The 14,949-nt window shown below is 39.5% G+C and overlaps 1 long non-coding RNA gene across 1 annotated transcript in view; it reads left to right on the top strand.

The window, feature by feature from the left end:
• Positions 1 to 14,949, top strand: part of LOC140707641 (uncharacterized) — a 30,029-nt gene that overhangs the window by 8,972 nt on the left and 6,108 nt on the right. The window lies entirely within an intron of this gene.

The following is a 14,949-nucleotide window of genomic DNA, read 5'->3' as shown; positions in this document are numbered from 1 at the left end:
TGAGGAGGGCTTAATGACAGGGCCTTCTGAAAGTCATTAACCCACAAGTTTGCCATAAATTGGAAGCAACCTGAAAAGCTGTAACTACAATGAAAATGGATATCCAGTGCAGTGTAGTGTACAGAATGTCAGACTAGGGCTCAAGATGCGTTACTTTGAATCCTTGCTCAGCCATGGAAACTCACTGGAGGTTTGGATCTGGTAAAGCTGCTCCTAAAATATCTCACTTGCCTTGAAAGCCCTATTAGGGTTGCTATAAATCAGCTCTGACTTGACTAAGCATAACAATGACAAACAATAAAGATAATCTTTTTGATCTGAGGAATGTCTGGGACAGTGCTAAGAACTTTATATTTTATAGATTCCTGGGATTTCCAATTTGTAGAAGGATTCAGAATTCTGTAGCTCTCTCACCAAGCTACAGATACTGTACCAGGATTCGATACGATGGAGCTTAGTTTTCTTAAAATTAATTTTTACACAGTGTTCATTACGTCACTCACTTTACTGTATTTCATTTTGCCAACTATGTGAACTCTCAGCTAGTAATACTGTATTACATTCATACTGGATATTCTTGAAATCTTTTAACTGACAATGATACCGTCATCTGAATCAACAAGTTATTCTCTGAAGATATTCTTAGATTGAAAAGCAGCAGTGAGAGTAAAAGCCCTCCTCATATATTGCTTCCTAATCTGTAATCTGATTTTTAACCTGCACTTGCAGCTTTTTGTTGTCAGTATGAATACTTGAAGCAAGGTGTTAATTTACTAATGAATCCACCAATTTGCTGCTTTGGACTTTCTCAAAGGCTTTCTCATAGTCAGTACAGCAATATATGTTCCTGTCATGGCTTCTCTCCCCATATTCATGCAGGCAGAATAGTACATCTCTAGTTCCAAAAACTCCTCTGAACTCAAATAGTGTGTTCCTTGCTTTTTCTTTACATTTCTTGTAAATCCTGCCATATATTATCTTCTAAGAAAACCCTAAGCAAATAGCTGATTAAGCTCATTACTCTATAGTCATCACAAAAATGCCAAGGCATTTTTCTTGATAGGTAAATAGGGATCAATCTCAGCAAAATTTCAGAATGATAGCTGTCTTATAGATGTAATTGCTATTTTTGTGAAAACATAATCAAATTTCTGGAGGGATGGTCATGTTATTCACTGCAGAAAAAAAAGTGATGAGTTTCAAGATATTTTAAGTACATTTATTGTGGAATAAGCACTCCTCTAGGTTAACTGTATATTTCCCATTTAGTCTAAGACGGTTTGCGAATTCAAAAGTTTTGCATAACTATAACGCTGGCGTTCAGTGGTAGGTATTTCCCTGAAAAGGAGAAGGGTGGGGGTGTTTTAACTAATAGGTTACTTAAGAAATATAGCACCATGGAACTTAATAGGACTTTGGCTACTATATTGTTCAGTCTAAACGTTTTAATGTAAACAGTGTAAAAGATGCATCTCTGATAGCTGGCCCTCAGGCTCTTTTTGAATGCCTCCAGCGAGGGAGATCCCGCTGTCTTCTTATCCTGGAACAGCCCATATTGTGGACATGTTTTTCCTAATATCTTGAAGACCTCTAATTTCTTTTTTGTGTTAACTCTACCCCCCCCTCAAAAAACAAACAAACAATCCTTTCTATGATTTCCGTGTGGTAATTGTTTTGCGGGTAGTCCTCCTCCCGGACCCATAGTCCCTGAGATGCTGGTGAAGAACTTCCCCCAACACTCTCGACCGCCGAGCAAATCCTCGGTGAACGTTGTGGCGCCAATGTTTTCCGCAAGAAACCCACAGCTATCTTTTCAGGGTAGGAACAGTGAAAAAACAGGAGAGATCAGCCGTCGTCCTGTGGAGGAAGAAGGCGCCCTGGGCATCTCTCTGGCGGGCAAAATGCCCGCCCGGTTGTTGAGGGAAACGGCGTGCAACCACCGCCGCCGCCGCCGCCTCCTTCTCTCTCACCCACACCGCGCAGGAGCCGAAGCGCCGGGGCCATGGCGCCTGAGAGAGCCGAGTCTCTGTCGGGGCGCTTTGCCTGCCACCCCCTCGGGTGTTGTTTTTGTGTCGCGGGGTTGTCCCCTGAGCGAACAACAGGTTGAATATTGTAGGTGCAGGTTATTAAAATGTCGCAGGGACAATGGCAGTCTGTGTCCCATTCGCCACGCTTGCTTTGGTCTTTGGAAAAGGGCGCGCACCATGGGACGCGGGGTTGGCTTCCCGCGTGAGGCAGTCTGCATAGCAGCGGCCCCTGCCTGGTCTCCCTGGAAATCCCACCCCGCGCGCGGGAAGGAGACCCGGAGAAGAGCCACTAACGGCAGCGGAGCCGAAGAGCACCGGGACAATAATAATGATGATGACGACGACGACGACGACGGTCATAATTATAATACTTATGATTATTATGAGATAGGCCCCTTGAAACGGACGCTCAGAATTAGCGACTGCTCTACAAAGGCTATCAATGAATCAAGTTTGACACGAAGACAAACCTGTAGACTTTTTACACACACACACACACACACACACACACACACACACACACACACACACACACACACACACACACACACACAAACACACACACACACACACACACACACACACAGAGAGAGAGAGAGAGAGAGAGAGAGAGAGAGAGAGAGAGAGAGGACCTGCATCCACAAGAAGTCGAAAACCCATTCTGAACATGGAGCAGTTCATGTGTCATTTTATCGTTAGAAACAACAGTATAGACTTCTGTAATGATATGAATATTTACTATTAAACAAATATTTCCTCAGGCCTTCAATTTACAAAGATAAACAATCCTTTGTATTGTTTTCTTTCTGAGTAAGCCCCATTGGATAGAACAAGTCATGTGTTCTGAGTAAAAAATGTATTAAGATTGACCCCTGAGGCAAAAGTTTGTAGAGGAACAATCAAGAAGAACAAGTGTGTGTTTTGACTAACTGAAAGGAAACAAATAAGCTTCAGTTATTTTGTAGATATACATTTGCTCAGAGGAACTCTGAAAACTAGCGTGTATATGGTTTTGCTTAAGATATTTATATCCACTGAAAAAGAAAAGGTATTGCAATAACTATACCTTGTATAGCTTCCCTTTGTCACATTTAATAATTTAAAAAATGAGGTTTGATAATATAGTAATTCCATTGAGTAACCTGCTTTTTTTTGCCCTGTTAATGAAATGAATTGCAGTACTATTGTGATTTTACACATACCCCTCTCAGAATTGCGTCAAGATGGAGAGTGCCTCTGAACATGTTTAGAGGGCTCAGTATACAAGCAATTGCTTTATAATCACTGCCACATATAAGATCAGAGGTCTCAAGGTCAGGTGAGCTCTGCAGGGTCAGACTGAAATGCTATTAAATCTAATATCCCATAATGGTTCCTCCGGGAAGCTCTGTAAGCAAAGGATAAAGGCAATATCAAAGTTCCATTTAACCTTGATATCCAAGGTTGACCTTGGTTACACTTGATAGCCATAGGAACTGATAGATCAATTCTTCATGAAGCTGTTTAATCTACCTTTAAAATCTTCCAAATATGCAGGTGTTGGTATCTCCTTTTACCAAAGAAAAACTCTTACCTTGGCTTTGGAAAACAGAATGACTGCTGTAAGGTTCAAATGTTAGAATATCTGATTCTTAATGAAATTAAACTGGAATACAGTACTTGATTTTAAATTTTTCTAACTCACTGACACCACATCATCATGTTCAATCTGGTCATTTTGGGTTTGCCCTTTCACTGGAAAGGTTAAGGTTGACACAGGAGATCTGAGGTGGGGTAATGAGATACAGTGGAAGTACATTTCAAAACTAACTGGAATTACTTTCAGGGAAGGAGATGAGTAAAACTATTTCTGTTACTTTCAAAGTTATTTTTAAATGGCATTTTTAGAGAGATTTTGAAAGGACTTTTTCAGATTTTGTGTGATTTTCTCTTAAACAATCTATGGAATGGAGTATACTGTACTTTTATGGGCACAGGGTATTGCCAATCAAAATGTTATGTGCCTTTTTTTGTTAGTCTTATGGCTACTAACATTAGCATAGTGGCATGACAACACAGGGAAACACTTTTCCATCCAAAAATAGACACAATCCCTGCCTTTCTTCTTACTTCTAACTAGTCCATGAGATGGATCACTTTTTTCCCCATCAGAAAATGAAGATTTATAATGTGGAACCAGGACAAGATACCCTTCTTTAGTTAACATTGAAATCTAATGTTAAGGTGCTGTTGGGTGTTTCCTGTTAATCAGCTGAAATCTGGCTTCATGTAACTTGAACCCATGATTAGGTGTTCTGCATTCCGTGTTGACTGAGAACAGATACTGCTCCTTGGTATGAAAGTCTTTCAAGTAACTGAAAAATGCTATTATATCTCCCTTCAGTCTTCTTCTCGCAATGCTAGACATGTCTGATTCTTTCAGTCTTTCCTTATAGGGCTTGATTTCCAGTCCCCTGATCATCCTTGTTGGCCTCTTCTGAAATTTCTTCAGTTTGTCTGCATCCTTCTTAAAGTTCAGTGTCCAAAACGTGACACAGTACTGAAGATGAGGCCTAATTAGTGCTGAATAGAGGGGAACTAGTACCTTGCGGGATTTGGAGACTATATTTCTAATGCAGCCTAAAGTAGCATGTGCCTTTTTTGCATCTGCATTGCACTGTTAGCTCATATTCAACTTGTGATATATAACAATTTCAATATCCTTTTAGCTCATAGTACAGTATTACTCAGCCAAGTATCTCCCATCTTGTAACTGTACATTTAGTCCCCCCCACATGTAGAACTTTGCACTTATCACTGTTAATTTTCATTCTGTTGTTTTCAGCCTAATACTCAAGCCTGTCAAGGCGTTTTTGAATTTTGTTCCTGTCTTCCAAAGTACAGTATTAACCATTTCACACAATTTTGTGCCATCTGTAAATTCGATAAGCATTCCCTGCACCCTGTCATCCAAGTCATTAATAAAAATATTGAAGAGCACTGGACCTAGGCCTGAGCTTTTTGGTACCCCATTTGTTACCTCCTCCCAGTTTGAGAAGGAGCCCTTGATAAGCACTCTCTGTGTATGATTCAATAACCACCTGTGTATCCACCTGATAGTTGCTCTATCTAGCCCACACCTAGTCAGCTTGCTAATCAGAATATCAGGGGGCACTTTGTCAAAGGCTTTGATGAATTCATGATATATTACATTTGCAGCATTCCCACCATCTACCAGCGAGTTTAGCTGATGAAAAAAATGAGATTTGTCTCACAGGATTTATTCTTTACAAATCCATTTTGGCTTCTAATGATCACTGCATTTTTTCAATGTGCTTGCAGAGTGACTGCTTTATAATCTCTAGAATTTTCCCTGGAAAGTTGTGCAGCAGATTATAAAGAGAAAGGCACAACTAGTTAGGTTTTTTGCCTTTTTTGATGATAGGGACAAAGTTAGCTTTCAATTCACAATTGCCCTGGCAATTGCTTTGTGTTTGAGTGAGAAGTGGTTAACTGATGAAAAAAGGAATCAGCTTCTGCAGTTTTCCTTTGTGTGGTGTCACTTTGTGAATCGTAGTGCGCACAAGAGGGTATCCTGTGGACCATCTTGACTGCTGCCATTAGTGTTGTGAATTTTCAAGCTGCCCTTTGCTAATTAATGTAAAGCTTGGCATCCTTTTTCCTGCTGGCAATGTAGGCACAGCACATACAATGGAGAAACATACACACCCTTTAATCTCTTGAGTAAACTAACGTTGCCATATCCTCTCCACAGAATGCAGAGTAGAAAGATATGTTCCAGTTCCTAAACCTTTTTCATGAGTTAGGCAAGCTGAGGACGAAAAGTTATACATTGGACCAAAGCTCTATGGACATGTTGTGTGCATGTTTTCCAAAGGATGTCCGTTTGCCTTTTGAAGTTTTAAAAAAGAAGAGTTTGGAGTTTGCAAAGAATGGCACTGTAAACCAAGGTCAAAATTATCCATACTATGTGAAAGAAAGTGAAGAAAGACAAGTGCAAAAATCAACTCATATAAAATGTGGTGTTGGAGGAGAGCCATCAGATATGAAAGAGCCAGAAAAGCAGAAAAGTGGGTGCTCAATCAAATCAAGTCTGAGCTCTCACTGGAGCAAAAATGAGTAACCTGAGCCTATCCTACCATAGCAATATAAGAAAAATATGAGAGTGACCAGAATGGACTATATTGCTGGGAAAAGTGAGCTGGAGCAGTAGGTAAAGATGACTCAGTAGAGAAAGCTATAGCTGTTAGTTTGCTAGATCTGAGCAGAACTTAATGGAAAAGACAATATTGCTTGGAAGAGGGAGCACGAGGAACACAAAAACAAACTAATATGAGATGCTGCTGGTTTGCACAATCTGAATAGAGCAGTTAATGATCAGACATTTTGGAAGTCAGTAACTCATATAGTTACCACAGAATAGAAGTGCCTTGATGGCACATAGCATCTTTGAGGTTTTTTGTTTTTAATTACCAAACAATGGTATAGTGACAAGATGGTAGAAAAGGCACCAGAACGCTGTAAAACCATCCTCAGCCACAAAGCAATGAACAGTAATTTCACAGCTTAAATGTGTGTATTTCTGAATGCTTATTCTCTATTTTTAAAATATGTTTTAAAATATTTTTATATCGGAAATAGAAACTATTAAAAATGTCTTTTTGGCCAGGGAGGAGTTAACAATTTCTTTTCCTGTGAGTCATTTAATTTGGTCCTGACTGACAGGGCCAAATGTTCAGATCTCCCTTGCCAGCCTCATACTTTGTTTGTTTTTAGAATGTTCCTGCTTATAAGAAAGGGGGAAAATCAGAAAGTCAAAGTGTTCTACCTTTAAAATTTCTATTCTCAGATTCAGTTTAACCCCCCCCCGCAAAAGATTGGATTTCTTCCAAATTAAAAAGAAATGGGTTGGGACTAACCATTCTCATTCAAGGTAAGCAAGTTTGGTCCTTTCAATTTGATCTGTTTGAAACCTGCAGATGGAAATGGTTGCTGCTATCTGCCCTGGGATGGGTGGAGAAACAGTTTTATTTTAAAAAACCAATAACTTGAAAATCGTGTTTCAAAATGACCCCAAATTGGGTGCAGAACAAGAACAGACTGTTTGCTACTTCTGTGCCAGATTGGGTGCTGATCCAGTTTCCAAATTATATATTTTTTTGTTTGAGCCCCCCTCCCCCAATGTTTGCAGTTACCTTATGGAGTGTTAGTTTGCTCTGTTGCACAATATCTATTCCTGCGCTCTTGTGCAGGAATAATAAGAAACAGTTAGATATAGTAATGAAGCTACAAAAGGTATAAATAACCTCTGATGAAGTGAAAATAGTTAAATTTAAATTAAAAATCCAGTCTAACACCCCAACTACCTAACCCTAGAATAGTCTTTCTCTTGTCCCATCATTTTCTCCACATGTGGGTATCCCCATTGTAAATGAATCTAAATATGTCTCCCTTTGCTATCAGGTAACTCTATGTAGCATTATTTACACACTGTTACTGATCTGTGTCAAGGTGTGGCTCTGTGGCTGCTCTTGCAGTCCCTTGTCTGTGCAGACTCCCACACCCTCTTACCTGAATGCATTCTTTTCCCGAGAAAAAAAGGGAAAAAATCAAAAAGTTGAACTGTTCCTGAAGAGACAACTGTATTATGCAGTTATTTCATTAGTAATAGTTAATCTGAATGGTATTTTTTTGTCATTTCTAGAAGGGAAGGATCCATCATTCTCTAAATAATTATTTTGGGGAGTTTCACTTTTGTTGCTGTTGTTGGAAAAAATGGAAACACAATATATAGAAACTAATTTTAAAAAAGAAAGTTGTTAGGCATAGTACTCAAGTGCCACCTGCTGGATGCAGGAAGGTTGACAGATCACACATTACTTTTCAGAGTTCTGTTTTTAGGCAGTATCTTTATTGGAGTACTCAAAATTTGCAGATAAAACACAACATTGTTGAGAATTCGTTCTTTTCCGGGAAAAAAAGAAATTTGTAACATAATGTTATGCATTTTTTCCTAGATGGTCAACTCTTAGTAATCAACACAACAGATGTTAAAGAAGAGTAGCAGCTTTCTAGGTGGTACTTGTCACCTTGGCTTCATTCAGCATAGGGGGAGTAAAAATCTGGCCTTTCCGATGTCATTGGATTGTGTCTCCCATCAGTTTCGTCTTGCAGAGCCAGTGATGAGGAATGCTGTGACATTTAATGAAATAACATAGGGAGGGTCACAAGTTGGCGATTCCTGACTTAGCCCATACCTGCAGTGTTTTTTTATTTGACATGTTCATATAGGCAAAGGTAAAGGTTTGCCTTGACATTTAGTCTAGTCATGTCTGACTCTAGGGCACGGTGCTCATCCCCATCTCCAAGCCGTAGAGCCAGCATTTGTTCGTAGACAGTTTCCGTGGTCATCTGGCCAGCGCAACTAGACACAGAATGCCAGTACCTTCCCACTGTGGTGGTACTTATTTATCTACCTGCATTTACATGCTTTCGAACTGCTAGGTTGGCAGGAGCTGGGACAAGTGACGGGAGCTCACTCCATCATGTGGATTTGATCTTACGACTGTTGGTCTTCTGATCTAACCCGCAGCGCCACCACGTCCCTGTTCATATAGCAGAGATCAAACAGCAAAGGTTGTACTTATCCATGGTGGACAGGTTGCACATATTTCTGCCCAGGTCATGGGGAGATGATGCCAGTCATAAGTTGGGACAAAGTAAAAGGAAGATCTTTATATATTTGCAGGGCACTTTGTGGTTGCATGTGACTCTATTCTGTATAGCTTTCTCTCTGATTATTTGGAAAAATGGAGGGCTGATTTATACGTCAAAACAACATAGGGATCACACATGCACAGGAGAAAAAATTCAACAGTTTTACAGAAAAAAGTTGTCATTTAATTTCAATATTTGATTCATATTTTAATTTCATTGTTGTTGTATTTTATTGTCTTATTGTCTTGTGGTAAACCACCCAGAATAGTGCTTTGCACTAATGAGGTATTATACAAATCAAATCAAATCAAATCAAATCAAATCAAATCAAATCAAATCAAATCAATCAATCAATCAATCTATCTATCTATCTATCTATCTATCTATCTATCTATCTATCTATCTATCTATCTATCTATCTATCTATCTATCTATCTATCTATCTATCTATCTATCTATCTATCTATCTATCTATCTATCTATCTATCTATCTTCCTTCCTTCCTTCCTTCCTTCCTTCCTTCCTTCCTTCCTTCCTTCCTTGCCTGACATGGAATTCAAGGTAAATTTTTTAATTAAGGAATGTACTCAAATAAGGCAACTATTTTTAGTTACTTTAGTTTTAGTTTAGTTTTAATGTTTGAGAAAGGGAAAGGTTATACCCCCAGGACAAGAATCATTATATTTCTGGAGAGAAATAGGCCAGGTATAAAAGATAAAGTAAATCAAATGAGTAAATTAGTCCAGAGAGTGGTGGGAGCATGAGGTTGAAAATGTATGGTATATTTTGTGGTGTTTATTTTTTGGTATGTCTTTTTGGTTGTTATATTATTTAAAAATAAGGCAATTGAATGTGCTCACAGTACTGGGGTTTGAAAAACACAGAAATCCAGACAGTCGACCGAGCCTGCTAAGATACAGATGAACAAAACCAGAAGGAGTTTATCTGTAGTGTGTGAGGGATATTGTTTTGTTCTATACAATGCCAACATTTATGATTGCAACATCAGACAGTAACTTTAAGTGTGACAGACATGCCTCTTCAAAACCAAGCAATTCAAAAATTGTTTCACTAAAAGCATGGGGCGGCTCATTGCAATACTATTTTTGCTGAGCAACCTTGCATCTGCTGAGAATTACACCTAAATTTGAGGAGGCAGGAGTGGGGATGATGTCAGCATCAACAGTCCTGACACTTTGGCCCTGCCAGTCCTGGCTAAACTAAAACATAAATACATATGAAAGTTGGGAGTGTTCTAACCTTGGAAAAGAAATCAGATGGTGTCAACGTTGTGAGAAGGGGTGTGATAGAATTGCTTTTAACGTTCATCTTGGAAGGGGCAATGTTAACATTGTGGGAGGCTTGGAATATGGTTACTGACAGGAATTTTTGCACATTACACTTCTGATAATCTCTAAAGCTATCATTCTTCATCATGTTGAATCTAAAGATCCTGAATTCCTTCACAATAGTTTAATTGAGTAATAACATATACTGGAAAAGTTGTGAAAAGAACAAAACTGCTGGTTTCTGAGAGCCTATCTACTTTTCTCAAAAAAACCCACAATATGTAGCGATTTAATTTTAGCTGATTCAAGTCACATGGTTTTTGAATTGTTTCCTGCATTCATACTGAGTAATTGAAATGCTCTCTTTGAAAACTGGCTGTAACATTCACATGAACTTAAGTCAGTTAAGAAAACAGTGTACTAAAATAAATGGCTCTCTGGTGGCCGCTTATTTTATCTCACATCCAAGAAAATAATCTGACTCAGAGGAAAAGAAATACGCTCTTTGGAATTCATTGCATGAATGTGAAACAGCTGTTTCTTTCCACATTATAGTCTTGACATTCTCTGCTGTTTCTTCAAGATGCACATTTGATGTAGATATTTTCATGCTGGGAAGTTAATGTTATCAATAGAGGCTGGCTTCAAGCATGCAGTAATGATTCTACAGCTTTCATTGGCTGAAATCCTGTTGCTTAGCTCAGTGAGCTGCACTAGGGCAGGCCCATTGAATCAGTGGGAATTTGTTAACATTTCCATAGGTTCCATTGATTCAGTGGTCCTCCTCTAGTTCCAATTTGCTACACTAAAAAGAATTGCAATTAGAGTTGGCCTATTCGAATCAATAACACTTATGGGAGAATTGAGTTTCAGATCTTCATTGAACCAGTGGTCCTGCTGTAGTGTGATTTACTAAGCTAAACAATAAGATTTTGGCCACAGAGTGTTATGTCTACTTGTTTTGCATGGGCTGAACTTTACTATACTGGGCTGGGATATGCACCTGTGGCATAGCATAGGGTCAAGGCAGATCTCAGTGTTTGTGGTTGTGTTCTCCAAGGGGTTTATGATAGCTTTTGAAAAATATTGTTCCTTGTACAGACCTTTTTGTTTTGTGCTTTGGCAGTATTTGTTATGCAATCCAAAATAAAATCTACATATTTGGGGACAAAACAATAAACTGGTTGGGAGCCTTCCAGGTAACCTGAAGTTTCTGAGATGATGGTGGTTTTCTCAGATGAAAAGTACACATTAGAATTTTAGTAGGATTGGGTTTAAATGGGTTTCCATCATTTGCTATAGCTCCTACCACAAGAAGTGGTGGCGGCTCTTAGGTAGTCTCACAGCCACCTGAAATACTGCATTGCTTTGGTACTCTTATAGAAAGACCTTCTAAACATGCATTTGCATTCATTTTATGACTGGATGTGAGTCTCCATAATATTTCAATTATATTTTCAAATGGGGCTTAGTTCCTACTACTAGAAATGTTCCCAGTTACGCTTATTGTGAGAAGAAGGAAAGTGAACATAAAAAAGACAAATGAATAGGCAGATGCGACTTTCACACTGGAATCCTATGCATCTCTAGTCTACTCAATAATAACTGCTAGGTAATGTGTATATTTGAATTGTGGTGCTGGAGGAGACTCGTGAGTTTGAATTGTGCTAGAGGAGACTCTTGAGAGTCCCCTGGACTGCAAAGAGAACAAACCTATCCATCGTGAAAGGAATCAACCCTGAGTGCTCACTGGAAGGACAGATCCTGAAGCTTCCAATACTTTGGCCATCTCATGAGAAGAGAAGACTCCCTGGAAAAGACCCTGATATTGGGAAAGTGTGAAGGCAAGAGGAGAAGGGGACGATAGAGGATGAGATGGTTGGACAGTGTCATCAGAACTACCAACATGAATTTGACCAACTCCAGGAGGCAGTGGAAGACGAGGTCTGGCATGCTCTGGTCCATGGGGTCACAAAGAGTCGGACATGACTTAACGACTAAACAACAAAAACAATAAAGTGTGTATAGGATTGCATCCTTAAATTCTCAGTTTTGCAGGAATCATTTGCCCATATTCAGAGATGGTAATTTTAAACATGTGAAGTTCATATGCCAGATTTTGGATTGGCCTATGATTAAAGCAAAAGCAAAGCAAAGTGTGCTCCTTATATACCGCACTCTCTGGGCGGTTTACAATTTAATTATGCAGGCTACACATTGCCCCCCCAGCGAGCTGGGTACTCAGTTTACCGACCTTGGAAGGATAGAAGGCTGAGTCAACCTTGAGCCGGCTACCTGGGATTTGAACCCCAGGTCGTGAGCACAGTTTTAGCTGCAGTACAGCGGTTTAACCACTGCGCCACGAGGCTCCTATTTCTAACAGATTTCTTAGGACCAGCAGAATAGTGTTAATCTAATATTCTATAAATAATTTGACTTTTATAACCATATGCACACAAACTTATCAGTGTTTTACTTCTGTATTTATAAAATTGTGCCATCAGTTGACTGCAGTTTTCACATTATGTAACATAGCTCTTGGACTGGATGACTTTTGCTCACCATGTATCAAAACTGGATAGCAATATCTTGTTCATGGGAAATTTGCAATCATAATGTAAGTGGGCAGCACCCTCCCATTCACACTTTCTAGCATTATAAGGCAGGATGCCCCAGTTCCTGGAAGGTGTATATGGTTTGGGTGTATGTGTCCATTATCAGTAGTAGCTGCTGAAAGTCCTACCTTCATGGGCATATCCAATCCTCTTTTGAAGATAAGTTGGTAGCCCTTACCACTTCTTGTGGTAGAAAATCCCATAATTTAACTATTTTCATATTTCTCCATTTCCAAGAGTCACCATATATCCCAACTCCACGCTTCTTGGTTTTTAAAACCAGTTTCCAATCCACAAGATTATTTTATCTGCTTATCCTATAACTGCTAAGTTTGCTCAGAGTCTTTGATGAGGGGCTTTGTCAAAAGAAACTTTCTGTCCACATGTTTGACAGTTTCAAAAAAAAATGCTAAAAGGATAGAGAGACAGGACTTACTTTTGAGAAGCCATGTTGATTCTTCTTCATTTTCAGGCCTTGTTCTTCTGTGTTTGACGATTTTATGATATTAACACTTTCTATCAATTTACATGGAACTAATCAGGGTGAAATTACCAAGCACATTCCTGGATCCCCCTTTTAAAAAAATTGGTATTATTTTAGCCTCTCTCCAATCCTCTTGTATAGAGGCTGATCTAATATGTTACATAATCAGAAATGTCATACTGGAGTTCTTTAAGAACATTCATATGGCTACTAGATGGCTACCTAGTGACTTATTTATAGTTTGTCAGTAAAGGCTAGATTCTAGACTCTAGAACAGGCTTGTCCAACCTGCGGCCGTCAGGCTGCACGCGGCCCAGGTCAGCTCGTAATGCGGCCCAGTGCAATTTTTTATTTTTAAAGAAATTCCAAAGTTTCAAGTTACACTGCTGGCGCTTGCGGCCGGAATGTGGCCGGGGCATGTCACAACAGTAGAGGGGGAGAGAGGGAAGGAAGGAAGGAGTGGGAGGGGAGGGGACAGGGGGGCTGTGTGACTGCATTGCGCCATCCCCGTCAATAGGTGGACCCCCTCCCAGCCCCATAAAGCTGCCAGAGTCGAAGCTGGCAGCCTCTGCTGTCTGAGATCACAGCTGCCAGTAAGCGCGCTTGGAGCGAGGCTGGGGAGGACGGCTAGGGCTCCCCCCCAAATTTTCATCTTCTGATGTGGCCCAGGAAAGGTGAAAGGTTGGACACCCCTGCTCTAGAACTTTACAACTGTTTGCCTCCTTATTTTTCTTGAAAGTGTCAGTTCACGCAGAGGTACCTGTGCATGAGTGTCTTTTCCAGGCATGAATATTTCCCAGGCATGAGTATTTCTCCCACTCCGTCCTGTTAGGCATGTTGTAAAATTATACTGTATTTTCAACACTGAAGACTGAAGAAAATAATTCATTTCTTTTCTGCACTTTCCTTACCCTCTTGCAGTACTTCTTTAACTTCCTTGTCATCCAGTGTTTCAATTGCTTACCTGGCTGGATTCCTGATCCTAAAATGCCTAAAGAATTCTTTACAAGTCACTCTCATGCTGTTTGCAGTAGGATGCTTGGCATCCGTATATTGCCATGTACAATATAAGTCACTGCCTATAACTGTCAGAAGGAGTGAGGATTGATTCTAAATAGGGTCTCCCTGCTGGTGCAGATATTTACCTGGCTTGAGTTTTCAAACCATTTCTCTGCCATTTTTTGTCACACACATTTGAAGATTTTTACCGCATGTGTTTCTGTAAGATCTAACAGAGTTGGGAGCACAGGGCATTGGATTTTTCAAAGGTTCCATGACAAAATATTAATGGAAGCCAGACAGTCATGCTTTAGGAGATGGCATCTAGAAATAAGGAAGTGTAGAAACAGAAAACATTAATTGAACCAATGGCAAAATCTATCAGGAACTTCTAATAGCTCAACTTTACTGAAATAAATGGAAACTTTTGAATAATTTGCACTGTATATTTGTGACTCAATTTACTCTTTAAGTATGCTCATGTCACCCAGCCTGCAGACTGGCATGTCCATAGGATGCTGAATATGCGCACAGAGCAACATTTTCAGAATTCCAAGTCAAGGACAGCTGTATGTACACAAAAGAGATTCATGCAACAAGTACTTACTCATTTACAAGATTATTTGGGCCATACTATTCAAGATGATTAAAAGTGCCCCTACAGTCCTGTTATAAAATGGAAGCAAGACAAGGGAGACAAAAATTATCTTGAAAAAAAAGATCTTTTAGAGGAGAATGGGAGGATATAGGAGGCGTTATGTCTGTTTTCTTTAATCACTTGTTATGCCTAGCTTGCAAATAGTCTCTTATCTCTTTAA

This window comes from Pogona vitticeps, chromosome 5, assembly GCF_051106095.1.
Source record: "Pogona vitticeps strain Pit_001003342236 chromosome 5, PviZW2.1, whole genome shotgun sequence".
Lineage (NCBI taxonomy): Eukaryota > Metazoa > Chordata > Lepidosauria > Squamata > Agamidae > Pogona > Pogona vitticeps.
The sequence above is the reverse complement of the archived record's forward strand: the minus strand, read 5'-3'. Positions and strand labels throughout refer to the sequence as shown.